Consider the following 16130-nt stretch of genomic DNA (forward strand, 5'->3'; position numbering starts at 1 on the left):
ACCATGGGAAACATTTTTTTGGAAAATATTCTTTTTAGAGCTTCCTGGAAAATATGAAAAAGTATCTTTTAAAATGAACTCCTGATATTACACGAATAGCAGATTACACATACAAAAAGGGACAATAGGGAACAAGAGACATAGAACTGCTACAGCAATGACCAAGTTAAGCCTTCATTGTAAATATTCTTCAAAGCAAGATATTTCTGGTTAGATAGTTCACATGGAGTATGAGAACTTTACTGAAAAGGTAATGACAAGAGCCATACCTCAAGCTCAAAGGAAAAGTGTTCTCCTACCACTTACTGTACCCAAGGTGGCATTGTCCATCATTTCTTCATGGTGACACTTTTCAGATCTTCCACACAAACCTTCAAAATGCTATCCTAGCATTATCAAGTAAGTACCAAATATCTAATAAGTAATTAAAACTCTGAGTTGGCTTGCTTTTTTCCTTTCCTTGCCCTTTTTTCCCTCCCTCCCTCCCTTGCTTTCTTCTGAGTTTAAGACAACTGACAAGGTTATGTGGTCAGGGAGTTTGTGATTTGAGACTACTGGGGCAGGAGTCGAAAGCAGCTGTTTTGCCCCTTTCCTGTTTGCCCATTTTGTTCCCCTTGTATTTTGAAAAAATCTAATTATAGGAAAGAGATCACTAGGCATTTTAATGTTAACTCCTGACTTATGCTCTCTGGAATGTACACCATGCCTTGCATAACCTGTTGATTCTGTTCCTAGATTAAAAGAAGTATAAATGAAGAATTAAGTAGTTAAATAACGACAAGCTCTCTACCCTCAACAGCCCCCTCAGCAATCCTGCAAGCAGATAACACACTAAAGATAACATCTGAAGAGAGTCAGCCAGTCTGCAGACAGTGAAGAAGGATGAAGAACCCAACCTCCTGATTCCATGATTCAGTGAGATTCCACAACACCCCCACTGCACCTTTTTCCCTTTAAAAACAATCCTGTTTGAGCAGAATCTTTGGAGTTGGTCTCAGGACATGAGTCCACCTTCTCCCCAGATAGCTGGCTTTTCTGAATAAAGCAACTTTAACTTTTACTGACACTTGCCTCTCAAATTACTGATTTGAGCGCTGAGCAGCGGAACCCAAGTTCACTAACAAAGCTTTGTCAGGCCTTGTTAGCTGTCTTTGGAAACAACACCAGGGGCTGAGATTTCTCTCATTTGAAAACAATGAGTCAAAGTTCAGTGTGTCTGTGTGCACTTTCGACAACTCAGTCGTTCAGTTGTGTCTGACTCTTTAAGACCCCCAGGGACTGCAGCTTGCCAGGCTCCTAGGTCCATGGGATTTCTAGGCCAGAATACTGTTGCTACTTCCTTCTCTAGGGGATCCTCCCAACCCAAGGATTTAATGGGAGTCTCCAGTGTCTCCTGCATTGGCGGGCAGATACTTTATCACTGAGCCACCTGAGAAGCCCCACAAGCACAAACTTAATGAACATGAATAATTAGTACACAGTTAGCTCTACAAATGAAAAACAATGTCATGTAATTAAAAGGCAATTGTAAAAATTGTTTTTGAAGTATAACAAGAATAAAGCCGGTCAAGCTGAATTGCAGAGAAAGACATTTCAGTTACATTGATGGGGTTCTTTCTCCTCTGAAGTGTTTTTTCCCCTACTTAGACCACAACAATATAGTAACAGGAAATATATGAAAAAGGTGGAAGATTAGAAGCTTAGAGTCCAGAATCCCTGTGGTGGCAGCCAGAAATGTAATTAAGGAAAACACTCATTTAAGTTTCTCCTCCCTTCAAAACCTAATCTCACATTATTTAGAAAACCTTGGAGAGAAACAATAATTCGGGGTCAACTTTGGAAGAATGTTAGATGACTGCTAACTGGACCCTGTGACCTTATTTAGAATGAAATTATGTGCCAAGAGATTTTAGGAGTTGGAATTTTTTTAAAGGTGTTATGCTTTCTCAAAGCCCCAAAATAAACCTTTCACACAAGAACGCCAGGAACACTAGCTTATTGCCTCTAAACTTTGCGTTTTGAAATCTACTGAGTTCCCGCAGGCAGGATATGAAACACCCAGTTCTCAAGAAAATTCTTTTCCCTCAAAACCCCAGTTCACTTTGAACAAACACAATATACATAGTCTATCACCCTTCCCTCTCCCTCTTGTAAACATCAGCTCTAACAAAAAAGATGCATCTTTCCCATTTCTGGACCTATTCTGTCTTTTTAAAGGTACAAGCATGAAGAAGCAAAATAAAAATTAAAAACCTGTCAAATGGTTGGTCAAAATTCTGGGCTGTTAACCACTTTCATCCCCTAGAGAACTAAATGGCAACCCACTCCAGTATTCTTACCTGGAGAATCCCATGGACAAAGGAGCCTGGCAGGTCCCAATCCATGGGGTTGCATGAGTCGGACACGACTTAGTGACTAAACCACCACCAACAACAACTACTTTCATCAAGAACCAGTCAAATCACATGCAAGAGTGCTACTTACAGAGTGAGACTGGCATAACTCTTTCACACTTTCATGAAAATGTATTGCCTCATTTGTTTTGCAGTAAGCTGTATATTTCACTTCTTACAAAAATGCAAGACTCCTTTCTAGCTCATTTTGAAATCCTGGAGAATCTTTCCTGATCAGTTTGAATCTTGCTCTCAGAGTTCATGAAACCATTATTCTCCAGGGGCCCTCTGGGGCCAGGGACTGAGTCACACACTTTATTTGCATTATCTCATTTCCCTCTTCAAACAGTTCTGGAAATGAGGTAATACTTTCAGATTTGGGGGATTGAGGAAAGAGAAGGTAATTGGAAGAAAAGGCTCCATGCTCAGGTTTTATACTCAAATATCAAAGTCTGAAGTCTATCCCTGGTATGTTACACAGTGTCTTTCTAGAAAACTGCTAATAAATATTTGTTGAACGAAACTGACTTGTAGACGAGGGTCTCCATTGGTCAGATGATGACTTGTGCACTTTTTAAACGCACACTGATATGAAAGCTGCCACAATACAATCTAACCAAATTCTTTCAAATGAAGTTAAAGATACCTAAGCGCTACTATAGCCATCTTACTACTAGAGTCACTGCATGGAAAAAAAAACAAATGAACCTTTTGGTCAACCCAATATTTGTCTTGCAAAATCAGATCCTGAGGCAGGAGGAGGAAGGGATCAGAAATTTAAAAACCATAGGGAACACATGATCAGAAATAATCAAGCCATTCTTTCTAAATTAAGAAAACCAAGTAATATAATCTCCTCCAATAAATACACATGCAACACCAAGAAATTTATTTGTGGTATTAGAGAAATTATCCGGCATTCTGGAAAACTGAAATTCATGCTGAAAGGTTTTAAGAACAAACAACAGAAGAAATGCAATATCTTTGGCCTTTCTAGAGAAAAGTCAAAGAAGTGGTGGCTATTTCCAGCTGTTTGGAAGCTGGCAATAATGATATTATTGGAGGATGCAGCCGGAGACTAACATGATTATGTCTGGCTCAATAACAGAGTTCTTAGCATATCTCAGCCTCGTCACATGGAAACAAACACTGTTTACAGAGAGAAACTGATGGATGTCTGAGTTTTCAGCTGGACCTGGAATAGTCCACAGTGACCAAATCATTGCTCTGTCAATTCTTTGGTGCCAGCTTTCTTTATAGTCCAACTCTCACATACATACATGACTATTGGAAAAACCATAGCTTTGACTAGACGGACCTTTGTTGGCAAAGTAATGTCTCTCCTTTTTAATTTGCTGTGTAGGTTGGTCATAGCTTTTCTTCCAAGGAGCAAGCGTCTTTTAAAATTTCATGGCTACAGTCACCATCTACAGTGATTTTGGAGCCCAAGAAAATAAAGTCTCTCACTGTTTCCATTGTTTACCCATCTATTTACCATGAAGTAATGGGACCAGAACTCATGGGAATGTCTGGGTCAGTCTCTTATGGGGTCACTGCTCCTTTCTCCTGGGTCCTGGTGTGCATGCACAAGGTTTTGTTTGTGCCCTCCAAGAGTTTGTTTCCCCAGTCCTGTGTCAGTTCTGATGGTTCTATGGTGGAGATAATGGTGACTTCCTTCAAGTGGGCTTATGCCATATCCAGGTCTGCTGCACCCAGAGCCCCTGCAGCAGACCACTGCTGACCCGAACCTCCACAGAAGACACTCAGACAGAATTCTGGCTCAGTATCTGTGGGTTGGGCATGCGTTTTTGTGCTGTTCCCAGGTCTGAGCAGCTCAGGCAACTAGGTGCTTGGCGAGAGCACTGCCACAGGTGGGCCATGCATCTTAATCACCTCCCCGGTCCTGGCTTCTCAGTGCCCTGGGTGCACCAAGAGAGCACCAATTCAGATGTGTTGTATGTCTCCTCTGGAGAGCTGATCTCAGGCTGAGACCCTCCTGGCAGATGTCAACCATCCAGGAATCCAGGAAGATGTGGTTAGCAGCTGGGAGCCTGCTCACAGTTTGATGGAATATGCCATCTTGGGGGCTGAGATTGTAGCAGCCCTTTGCCTTCCAGCTCTGGATGTAACAAGCCTGCCTCTCTGCCTATGGATGGGGAGGGACCAGTATGAAGCCAGTTAGCTCTTCTTTGGTATTAAATAAATCCTTTGGTCTGTGAGCAGGCCAGGCTGCACATTAGGTTGTTAGGTTAGAGCCTTTCGTGGGAAAGTTCTCTTTCCCATGAGTGTTCAGACATGCCCATGAGTGTCCAGGAGTCTTTGGTGGAGGCGTGGGGGTGGTGGTGGCCTGCTTCAGGGTCGGAGGCACTGAGTGCAACAATGCCTACATGGGATCTTTTGGAGGAGGTCGCCATTATCTTCATTACCTCCACCATAGTTTGGTCTCAGGTCAAGCAACAGGGAGGGAACACAGCCTGGCCTATCAACAGAAAATTGGATTTAAGTTTTACTGAGCGTGGCTGCTACTGCTAAGTCATTTCAGTCATGTCCGACTCTATGCGACCCCACAGACAGCAGCGCAACAGGCTCCCCCATCCATGGGATTCTCCAGGCAAGAACACTAGAGTGGGTTGCCATTTGCTTCTCCAATGCATGAAAGTGAAAAGTGAAAGTGAAGTCACTCAGTTGTGTCCAACCCTCAGTGACCCCATGGACTGCAGCCTTCCAGGCTCCTCCGTCCACGGGATTTTCCAGGCAAGAGTACTGGAGTGGGGTGCCATTGCCTTCTCTGAGTATGGCCCCATCCATCAAAACAAGATCCAGTTTCCCCTTCAGGTAGTCTCTCTCATCAGGAAGCTTCTACTAGCCTCTTATCTTTATCTATTAGAGGGCAGACAGAATGAAAACCACAATCACAGAAAACTATCTAAATTGATCACATGGACCATAGCCTTGTCTAGCTCAATAAAACTATGAGCCATACGGAGTAGGGCCACCCAAGACAGATGGATCATGGCAGAGAGTTATGAACAAAACATGGTCCACTGTAGAAGGGAATGACAAAAACAAGTCAGTATTCTTGCCTTGAGAATCCCATGAACAGTATGAAAAGGGAAAAAGATAGGACACTGAAAGATAAACTCCCCAGGTCGGTAGGTGTCCAATATGCTACTGGAGATCAGTGGAAAAATAAGTTCAGAAAGAATGAAGAGACGGAGCCAAAGCAAAAACAACACCCAGTTGTGGATGTGATGGGTGATGGAAGTAAAGTCCAATGCTGTAAAGAGCAATATTGCATAGGAACCTGGAATGTTAGGTCCATAAATCAGGTTAAATTGCAAGGGGTCAAACAGGAGATGGCAAAAGTGAACACTGATATTTTAGAAATTAGTGAACTAAAATGGGCTCCTTATTTCCAAATTCAGACTTAAATTGAAGAAAGTAGGGAAAACCACTAGACCATTCCAGTATGACCTAAATCAAATCTCTTAAGATTATACAGTGGAAGTGAGAAATAGATTTAAGGGACTAGATCTTATATACAGAGTGCCTGATGAACTATGGAATGAGGTTCGTGACACTGTACAGGAAACAGGGATCAAGACCATCCCCATGGAAAAGAAATGCAAAAAACAAAATGGCCGTCTGGGAGGCCTTACAAATAGTTGTGAAAAGAAGAGAAGCGAAAAGCAAAGGAGAAAAGGAAAGATATAAGCATGTGAATGCAGAGTTTCAAAGAATAGCAAGGAGAGATAAGAAAGCCTTCCTCAGCGATCAATGCAAAGAAATAGAGGAAAACAACAGAATGGGAAAGACTAGAGATCTCTTCAAGAAAATTAGAGATACCAAGGGAACATTTCATGCAAAGATGTGCTCGATAAAGGACAGAAATGGTATGGACCTAACAAAAGAAGAAGATATTAAGAAGAGATGGCAAGAATACACAGAAGAACTATGCAAAAAAGATCTTTATGACCAACATAATCACGATGGTATGATCACTCACCTAGAGCCAGACATCCTGTAATGTGAAGTCAAGTGGACCTTAGAAACCATCACTATGAACAAAGCTAGTGGAGGTGATGGAATTCCAGTGGAGCTATTTCAAATCCAGAAGATGATGTTGTGAAAGTGCTGCACTCAATATGCCAGCAAATTTGGAAAACTCAGCAATGGCCACAGGACTGGAAAAGGTCAGTTTTCATTCCAATCCCAAAGAAAGGCAATGCCAAAGAATGCTCAAACTACTGCACAATTGCACTCATCTCACATGTTAGTAAAGTAATGCTCAAAATTCTCCAAGCCAGGCTTCAGCAATACAGGAACTGTGAACTTCCAGATGTTCAAGCTGGTTTTAGAAAAGGCAGAGGAACTGGAGATCAAATTGCCAACATCCACTGGATCATGGAAAAAGCAAGAGAGTTCCAGAAAAACATCTATTTCTGCTTTATTGACTATGCCAAAGCCTTTGACTGTGTGGATCACAATAAACTGTGGAAAATTCTGAAAGAGATGGGAATACCAGACCACCTGATCTGCCTCTTGAGAAACCTATATGCAGGTCAGGAAGCAACAGTTAGAACTGGACACGGAACAACAGACTGGTTCCAAATAGGAAAAGGAGTACATCAAGGCTGTATATTGTCACCCTGCTTATTTAACTTATATGCAGAGCACATCATGAGAAACACTGGGCTGGAAGAAGCACAAGCTGGAATCAAGATTGCTAGGAGAAATATCAATAACCTCAGATACGCAGATAACACCACCCTTATGGCAGAAAGTGAAGAGGAACTAAAAAGCCTCTTGATGAAAGTGAAAGAGGAGAGTGAAAAAGTTGGCTTAAAGCTCAACATTCAGAAAACAAAGATCATGGCATCCGGTCCCATCACTTCATGGTAAATAGATGGGGAAACAGTGGAAATAGTGTCAGACTTTATTTTTTTGGGCTCCAAAATCACTGCAGATGGTGACTGCAGCCATGAAATTAAAAGATGCTTACTCCGTGGAAGAAAAGTTATGACCAACCTAGATAGCATATTGAAAAGCAGAGACATTACTTTGCCAACAAAGTTCGGTCTAGTCAAGGCTATGGTTTTTCCACTGGTCACGTATGGATGTGAGAGTTGGACTGTGAAGAAAGCTGAGCGACGAAGAATTGATGCTTTTGAGCTGTGGTGTTGGAGAAGACTCCTGAGAGTCCCTTGGACTGCAAGGAGATCCAACCAGTCCATTCTGAAGGAGATTAGCCCTGGGTGTTCTTTGGAAGGAATGATGCTAAAGCTGAAGCTCCAGTTCTTTGGCCACCTCATGTGAAGAGCTGACTCATTGGAAAAGACTCTGATGTTCGGAGGGATTGTGGGGAGGAGGAAAAGGGGATGACAGAGGATGAGATGCCTGGATGGTATCACGGACTTGATGGACGTGAGTCTGAGTGAACTCTGGGAGTTGGTGATGGACAGGGAGGCCTGGCATGCTGCGATTCATGGGGTCGCAAAAGGTCGGACACGACTGAGCAACTGAACTGAACTGAACTGAACTAAAATGGACTGGAATGGGTACATTTAACTCAGATGGCCATTATATCTAATACTTTGGGCAAGAATCCCTTAGAAGGAATGGAATAGCCATCATAGTCAACAAAAGAGCCTGAAATGCAGTACTTGGATGCAATCTCAAAAACAACAGAATAATCTCTATTCGATTCCAAGGCAAATCATTCAATATCACAGTAATCCAACTCTATGCCCTGACCCGTAATGCTGAAGAAGCTGAAGGTGTATGGTTCTATGAAGAACTACAAGACCTTGACCTTCTAGAACTAACACCCAGAAAAGATGTCCTCTTCATTATAGGGAATTGGAATGGAATGCAAAAGCAAGAAGTCAAGAGCAACCTGGAGTAACAGGCAAATTTGGCCTTGAAGTACAAAACGAAGCATATCTAAGCCTAACAGAGTTTTGCCAAGAGAACGCATTGATTATAGCAAACACCATCTTCCAAAAACACAAGAGAAGACTCTACACATGGACGTCATCAGAGAGTCAATGCCAAAATCAGATTGATTATATTCTTTGCAGCCAAAGATGGAGAAGCTCTATATAGTCAGCAAAAACAAGACCAGGAGCTGACTGTGGCTCAGATCATGAACTACTTACTGACAAATTCAGACTTAAACTGGAGAAAGTAGGGAAAACCACTAGACCATTCAGGTATGATCTAAATGAAATGCCTTCAGTGGAAATTCCTACAGTGGAAATGACAAATAGATTCAAGGGATGAGATCTGATAGACAGAGTGCCTGAAGAACCATGGAGAGAGGTGTGGGACATTGTATAGGAGGCAATGATCAAGACTATCCCCAAGAAAAAAAAATGCAAAAAAGCAAAATGGCTGACAGAGGAGGCCTTACAAATAGCTCAAAAAGAAGAAAAGCAAAAGGCAAAGGAGAAAAGGAAAGGTATACCCATTTGAATGCAGAGTTCTAAAGAAGAGCAAGGAGAGATAAGGAAGCCTTCCTCAGTGATCAATGCTAAGAAATAGAGGAAAACAATAGAATGGGAAAGACTAGAGGTCTCTTAAAGAAAATTAGAGATACCAAGGGAACATTTCATGCAAAGATGGACACAATAAAGGACAGAAACGGTATGGACCTAATAGAAGCAGAAGATATTAAGAGGTGGAAAGAATATACAGAAGAACTATACAAAAAAGTTCTTCACGACCCAGATAACCACAATGGTGTGATCACTCACATAGAACCAGACATCCTGGAATGCAAAGTCAAGTGGACCTTAGAAAGCATCACTACGAACAAAGCTAGTGGAGGTGATGGAATTTCAGTTGAGCTTTTTCACATCCTGAAAGATGATGCTGTGAAAGTGCTGACTCAATATGCGAGCAAATCTGGAAAACTCAACAGTGGCCACAGGACTGGAAAAGGTCAGTTTTCATTCCAATCCCAAAGAAAGGCAATGCCAAAGAATGTTCATGGGGTCTCAGGGTCGGACACAACTGAGCAACTGAACTGATGGTACCAGATGCCATGATCTTAGTTTTTTTATTTTAGTGTTTTAAGTCAGCTTTTTCACAGTCTTCTTTTATTTTCAACAAGAGGCTCTTCATTCCTCTTCACTTTCTGCCGTAAGCATGGTGTCATCTGCGTATTTGAGGTTACTGATATTCCTCCCAGCAATCAATTCCAGCTGTGCTTCATCCAGCCTGGCATTTCTCATGATGTACTTGCATATAAGTTAAATAAGCAGGGTGACAACATACAGTCTTGATGTACTCTTTTCCCAATTTGGAACCAGTCTGTTGTTCCATGTCTGGTTCTAACTGTTGCTTCTTGACCGTCATACAGATTTCTCAGGAGGCAGGTCAGGTGGTCTAGTATTCCCATCTCGTGAAGAATTTTCCACAGTTTGTTGTGATCCACACAGTCAAAGGCTTTGGCATAGTCAATAAAGCAGAAATAGATGTTTTTCTGGGATTCTCTTGCTTTTCCTATGAGTCACCGTATGTTGACAATTTGATTTCTGGTTCCTCTGCCTTTTCTAAATCCAGCTTGAACACGGAGAAGTTCTCATTTCATGTACTGCTGAAGCCTGGCTTGGAAATTTTTGAGCGTTACTTTGCTTGCATGTGAGATGAGTGCAATTGTGCAGTAGTTTGAGCATTCTTTGGCATTGCCCTTCTTTGTTCCTGGAATGAAAACTGACCTTTCCCAGACCTATGGCCACTGCAGAGTTTTCCAAATTTTCTGGTATATTGAGTGCAGCACTTTCACAGCATCATCTTCTGGATTTGAAATAGCTCAACTGGAATTCCATCACCTCCACTAGCTTGGTTTGTAGTGGTGCTTCCTAAGGCCCACTTGACTTTGCATTCCAGGATGTCTGGCTCTAGGTGAGTGATCACAGCACTGTGGTTATCTGAGTCATGAAGATCTTTTTTGCATAGTTCTTCTGTGTATTCTTGCCACTTCTTCTTCATATCTTCTGCTTCTCTTAGGTCCATACCATTTCTGTCCTTTATCGAGCCCATCTTTGCATGAAATGTTCCCTTGGTATCTCTAATTTTCTTGAAGAGATCTCTAGTCTTTCCCATTCTATCATTTCCCTCTATTTCTTTGCATTGATCATTGAGAAGGCTTTCTTATCTCTCTTTGCTATTCTTTGGAACTCTGCATTCAGATGGGTATATCTTTCCTTTTCTCCTTTGCCTTTTGCTTCTCATCTTTACTCAGCTATTTGTAAGGCCTCCTCAGACGACCATTTGCCTTTTTGCTTCTTCTTCTTGGGGATCGTTTTGATCACCACCTCCTGTACAATGCTAGGAACCTACGTTCCTAACACAGTTCTTCAGGCACTCTATCTAGCAGATCTAATCCCTTGAATCTATTTGTCACTTGCACTGTATAATCATAAGGGATTGATTTAGTATTTAATTATACTGCAATATAGGTATATATGTGTGCTTCTTAGGTAATACATAAAATAGAAATATCTAGCACAATTTTGAAGTCCTCCTACTGTTACATATGTCCAGGATAGTGTTGACCACTGGCAATAGTTAGTTTAGAGGCCAATGGGAAGGCAGACCTTTAAAGAAATCAGTTAAATAGGTTGAAGAAATAATAACTATTAGAGTATAGACTCATACTCTGGGATACTGGGGAGGGTCTCTTAGCATAGAAATGGTTTCTATGAGGAGACATTATCAGTGCTGAGGTTTCAAGACATAAAGATGTTATCCTTACCTAAAAATTAAGAAAAAAATTCAATTTAGTAGGCACAGTCTCTTCATTAGTAAGGCAAGAGATTATGCAAAAATAGCAAAAATTTTTCTTAAAAACCATTTTTCTGGAGTTCATAAAACAAAGGGCTTAATGTATGATGTTAATGTATAACTTTAATGAATGATAGCTCCCTCCTTTGTAAAGCAGATAAAGGAAAAGTCCAACATAACTAGAACACAGAGGAAATATATCTCATTTTAAACAAGACAGATAACTTTTTCTTCTTTCCCAACAAGGGATGCAAACTAATCTTTATTGTATGTTCCGTCTCCAAAGAAACAAAAAGGATAAATAAAAGAGAGCTGCTGCAGCTGCTACTGCTAAGTCGCTTCAGTCGTGTCCGACTCTGTGCGACCCCATAGACGGCAGCCCACCAGGCTCCACCGTCCCTGGGATTCTCCAGGCAAGAACACTGGAGTGGGTTGCCATGTCCTTCTCCAATGCATGAAAGTGAAAAGTGAAAGTGAAGTCGCTCACTCGTGTCTGACTCTTCACGACCCCATGGACTGCAGCCTACCAGGCTCCTCTATCCATGGGATTTTCCAGGCAAGAGTACTGGAGTGGGGTGCCATTGCCTTCTCTGAAAAGAGAGCTATAAGACACCAATTAAAATACCCTCTGAGAATATAGATTCATTTTTTGAAAATCAAAATTCATAATTGAGTCCAATTTAAAAAAAAGAAAGAGAAAGAAAAGGAGAAAGAAAGGAGGGAAGGGAAGGAGAGGGGTGGGAAGGGAAGGGATGGAAAAGAGAGAGGGAAGAAGACATTCAGAACAAAAGCTTAGTAAATGTTATCAAATCCTAGTAGCCTGCTCTTGACATTTCAGCATTTTAAAGAAGATGGACTAGTTCTTCCCCTTTAAAATTCTACATGCTGCCCAAAGATGTATAAGTTTCTTTATATTATTAGGAAGACCTGTAGATAAACAGCAAAATTCCTAAAAGCTCAGCCTCTTAGGGTAATTGTGAATCATGCTAAAGTAACATGACTGTGAAATGATCAGAATCATAGTAGAGTGTTACAAATAACATTCTTCAAAGTGAAAGACCAAACAATTTTCAGGAGATAATAACCAACATTCCTCTAAATCCTGACCATTGTAAATAATAAGTTTTGCCACATGAGCAATAAACCAGGAAGAATTTGGATACACCCACATACACACAAGGTGGTAGAATCGAAGACAATGTAGGAAAAAGTTAATTTCAAATGCTGAATAATATTTATACTCATAATATGTAAATGGCAGCTGAGTGCTACTCATAAAATTTTAGTAATGGTAGGAGCCTTAGTAATCAACCTTATCTACCTTACAATTGTAGTCAAAACAAAACAAAACAAAAAAACATGAAACAGAAAATCATACAGTCACATTTCACCTACTTCATAATTTTTCCCCTTAGTAGGCCAGATAGTATGATTTTATTTAGTTCCTAAAGAGAAAATCTTGAACTATGACTGTCTGGTAGCCAATTACTCCTTCTGAGGGTACCATGCATATCTCTTTTTTTGGTTAAATTCCAGTGTTTATACTGTCTGCTGAGACCAAAATCATCTTGTTAAATATCACCTGAAAATACCACAAAAAATATTATTCAGGTTACATAACAAATGCACTGGGAGGAGGGTCAAAGGGGTGTTAGAGGAATTCTGGTACAAAATCCTTTAATCAGATTTTCTCCAAATACATTAATTTGGTCAGACTGTTTTGTTCACACTAAGAACTAAAGAAATGAGAGTTTTCATTTGGGAGGAGCGAATGGATAGAGAAGGTGAAGGTTGTAGGGCTCAGAACTATCTCTATGAAACCAAAATATATTACCCAGCAATATTATTTATCCAGAGCAACTTTGGCCATCCCAAAATGCTCAGTAGGTCTGTACTTGTCATGAAGATTCCCTTAATCTCAGGGTTCATTTGTGTCCATAATAATTCCAGTGGAAGACATACCACCTGAGCATCAGTCTGCTGTTTAATTAGAACACTAGTAAACCCATGGTCAGATGTGTCATTATCTAGAACAGCTTCCATGGAAAACTGGGGATGACCAATGCTTGTCCCAGGCCTTCACCTCCTTGCTTACCTTTGTAGTGCTCACCACCTAAATAAAGTGAGCAGCAGCATACTGATATGGAGACAGTTTCCTTCATGATATCATATAAGGGACCTCGAGAAGGAGGACGCAATCCCAAAAAAGAAAAAATCAACCACTTAGCCTGGAGGCTTTCAATACAACCTGGTACCCATGTTTGGAAACAGAACTCTGAAGTCAGATAGACCTGTATTTGAAGAACTCAAGTCTCTCTAGTCTTGTCACCAGCTTGGGAAAATGACTTCTCTTCGTGGTTTAGGGAAAGATGTAGTGACATGTAAAGCAACACCACAGAGATTAGCATGGAGTGACTTCTCAACACATGTCAGCTCTTCTCCCTGAACTAGACTTTCTCCTTCATTATTTTTGGACTACTGCTTCCCTAAAGACCTACCCTATGATGAAGATTTTCAGGGTCTCTACATATTGATGGGTCTTCAACACCTGACATAGACAGCACCTTTGGTTCCAAAATTTTGTAGTTCTTTTTTTTTATCAGGAAAATATAAATATATATCCCATGGATTTCCAGGCTGATATAAAGTATTTTCAGTATAATATCATTATTAAACTGAGAAGGATCAAGTAAGAAAACAAATAAATCAACTGAGGCTAAGAAACAATATTTTCACTTCATAAAAGGCTTTTTAAATAATTCAAATAAATCTTTGTCACAAATAAAATTGAATTTCATGTGGAACCAATGATATACCTTTTGACCTGTAATCTGCCAAAAGTAGACAAACAGAAAATTGAAAACAGTCACATAAAAGTTACGTTGATAGGAATCTGTGAATAGATCACGGTGTGTTGGGTTGGCAGGAATAGTGAAGACCTCTCTGATTTACCATTAATGTGGAAGGTAAAAGCAACACATATTAAATTATGACTAAGTATTTTTGAAACAAGTCTTTGTGGCAATAACTTCTTAATTCCTTCTAACTTAGTCAAGATATATGCATATAAAACTACTGAAACCATATTAAATTATGACTAAGTGTTTTTGAAACAAGTCTTGGTGGCAATAACTTCTTAATTCCTTTTCACTTAGCCAAAATATACACATATAAAACTACTGAAACCCTTATTTATAGTCACAGAGACCAATTTGGGATTAACAGAGAAAGTCACCATCTTACAAACAGTAAATCCATAGTCCTATAGGCTTTAATTAAAAGACATTCATCATCCAGACATTAAATGAACTTGAAGGAAATAGAAGACAAAAATATCACCTTTTAGATTGCTGATGATTCTGGAATGCTGTGATTGGGAGAGCTTAACATCCCCAAAAATAGCACCAGATTTTAAAAAACAACCCTCCAAGTGGTTTAATTAGTGGGCAAACCAAATCCTCAAAAATAAGTTTGTACATATAAAAGCCAGCATGCAATGTTCCAGGGGCCAAGTCATAGCTGTAATAGTCTGTATAACACACTGCCCCCATATTTAACCAGACGTTTTTCTTTTGGAAAAGTAACTAAATCTACAGATCACTAGGTACCCTTTTCCCTATCAAACTGGAGTCTCCACTTGATATGAAAAATCTCTACACTCCTTCACTTAGCTCATATGGCGTTTATGTGGTGTTAGCTAGAATGTGAGCTCTGAACCCAGACTTAGTACACATGTTGGAACACCACCTCTTCCCCACTTCCTTTACCTTTGTTACAATTTCTGTATCTATAAAATAAATATAATAATAGTTTTAATTCACAGGGTTGATATTAGTATTTGGCTTAGTTTGGGTTTACCCAGGAGCAGACTGTAAGAGAAAGATTCTAATGCAGGGGCGGGGAAAATATTCAAGGAGAATAAAGCAGCCAAAAGAATGTATCATACAGCCAGCTACCACAGGAGTTTAATCCTGTCAGGAAATTTTGGAAATGGTTTAAACTCACATCTCTGAAACAACCCATATGAGGGACAAAGGAGCTGGGGTATTTATACACCAACACTTGTCAGTTGAGGTGCTCCCAGACAAAAGTACAACAGCAAAAACAGTTTCAGAAAGTTCCTCAGCCATAAAGATGCAGATACTGCTGCTTGAAGTCTGCCACCGCACAATGACGTGGGCGAGGCTGAATGAATTAATGTACCTGAAGTGTCTAGACCAGTGCACAGCTCATGGAAAGAGTTCCATAAGTGTGACTTACTATTACATATAATATCAGTATTATTACTATTACTTTGCCCAGAGGCATCACCTAATGCCACTCATATTTATGTCAACGGCCTACTACGAGGACATTTGTTGATGCTCCCAGTAGAGTAGCTATTCCATAACATTTGATGATCATCAATATGTTGAAGCAGACTCAACCAAAATGACTCAAACTGAGAAATCAGGGAATATTAGCATTTGCAAACTATCATCCTATGAGATGAAGTGCAAAGCAATTACAACCTCAAACAGAAATTCCTTTTCCATGAACCACTGAGTCTTTCTTTACCCTCATAAAATCCACCGCCTCTGTCTTGGCTGGCATTATTAGGCATGACCCTGAATGCCTTGCAACAGGCTGCAGCAGAGTTTCTTCAGTCTGCATGCTATAGAAATGCCTGACCCAGAACTGATGTCTGCCAGAACGTGGGTTAAAACATTACCAAAGGAGATAAGCAGACTCTAAAAACGTCCTCTTTTCAAACTGCTGCATCTATAAAATTCTTCCTGGACTCAAACAGGGAGCCTCAGACACCAAGTCAGCTAGACGCAGCAATCACTTATAGAGGCCACAGACACTGGATGACATTGAATCCATGTATGGAGCATTAATTGTGTCTAAGCTAATTCAGACAGTGGCAGCGTGGTGGGTGATGGGTTGGGAGAAGTGACTATGATG

General features: G+C 40.4%; 1 protein-coding gene across 1 annotated transcript in view; it reads right to left on the reverse strand.

Annotated features, from left to right (window-relative positions):
* The window catches only part of FRMPD4 (FERM and PDZ domain containing 4), an 847051-nt gene that overhangs the window by 261239 nt on the left and 569682 nt on the right, over positions 1-16130 (reverse strand). The gene's annotated exons all lie outside the window — the stretch shown is intronic.

This window comes from Bubalus bubalis, chromosome X, assembly GCF_019923935.1.
Source record: "Bubalus bubalis isolate 160015118507 breed Murrah chromosome X, NDDB_SH_1, whole genome shotgun sequence".
Classification (NCBI taxonomy): domain Eukaryota; kingdom Metazoa; phylum Chordata; class Mammalia; order Artiodactyla; family Bovidae; genus Bubalus; species Bubalus bubalis.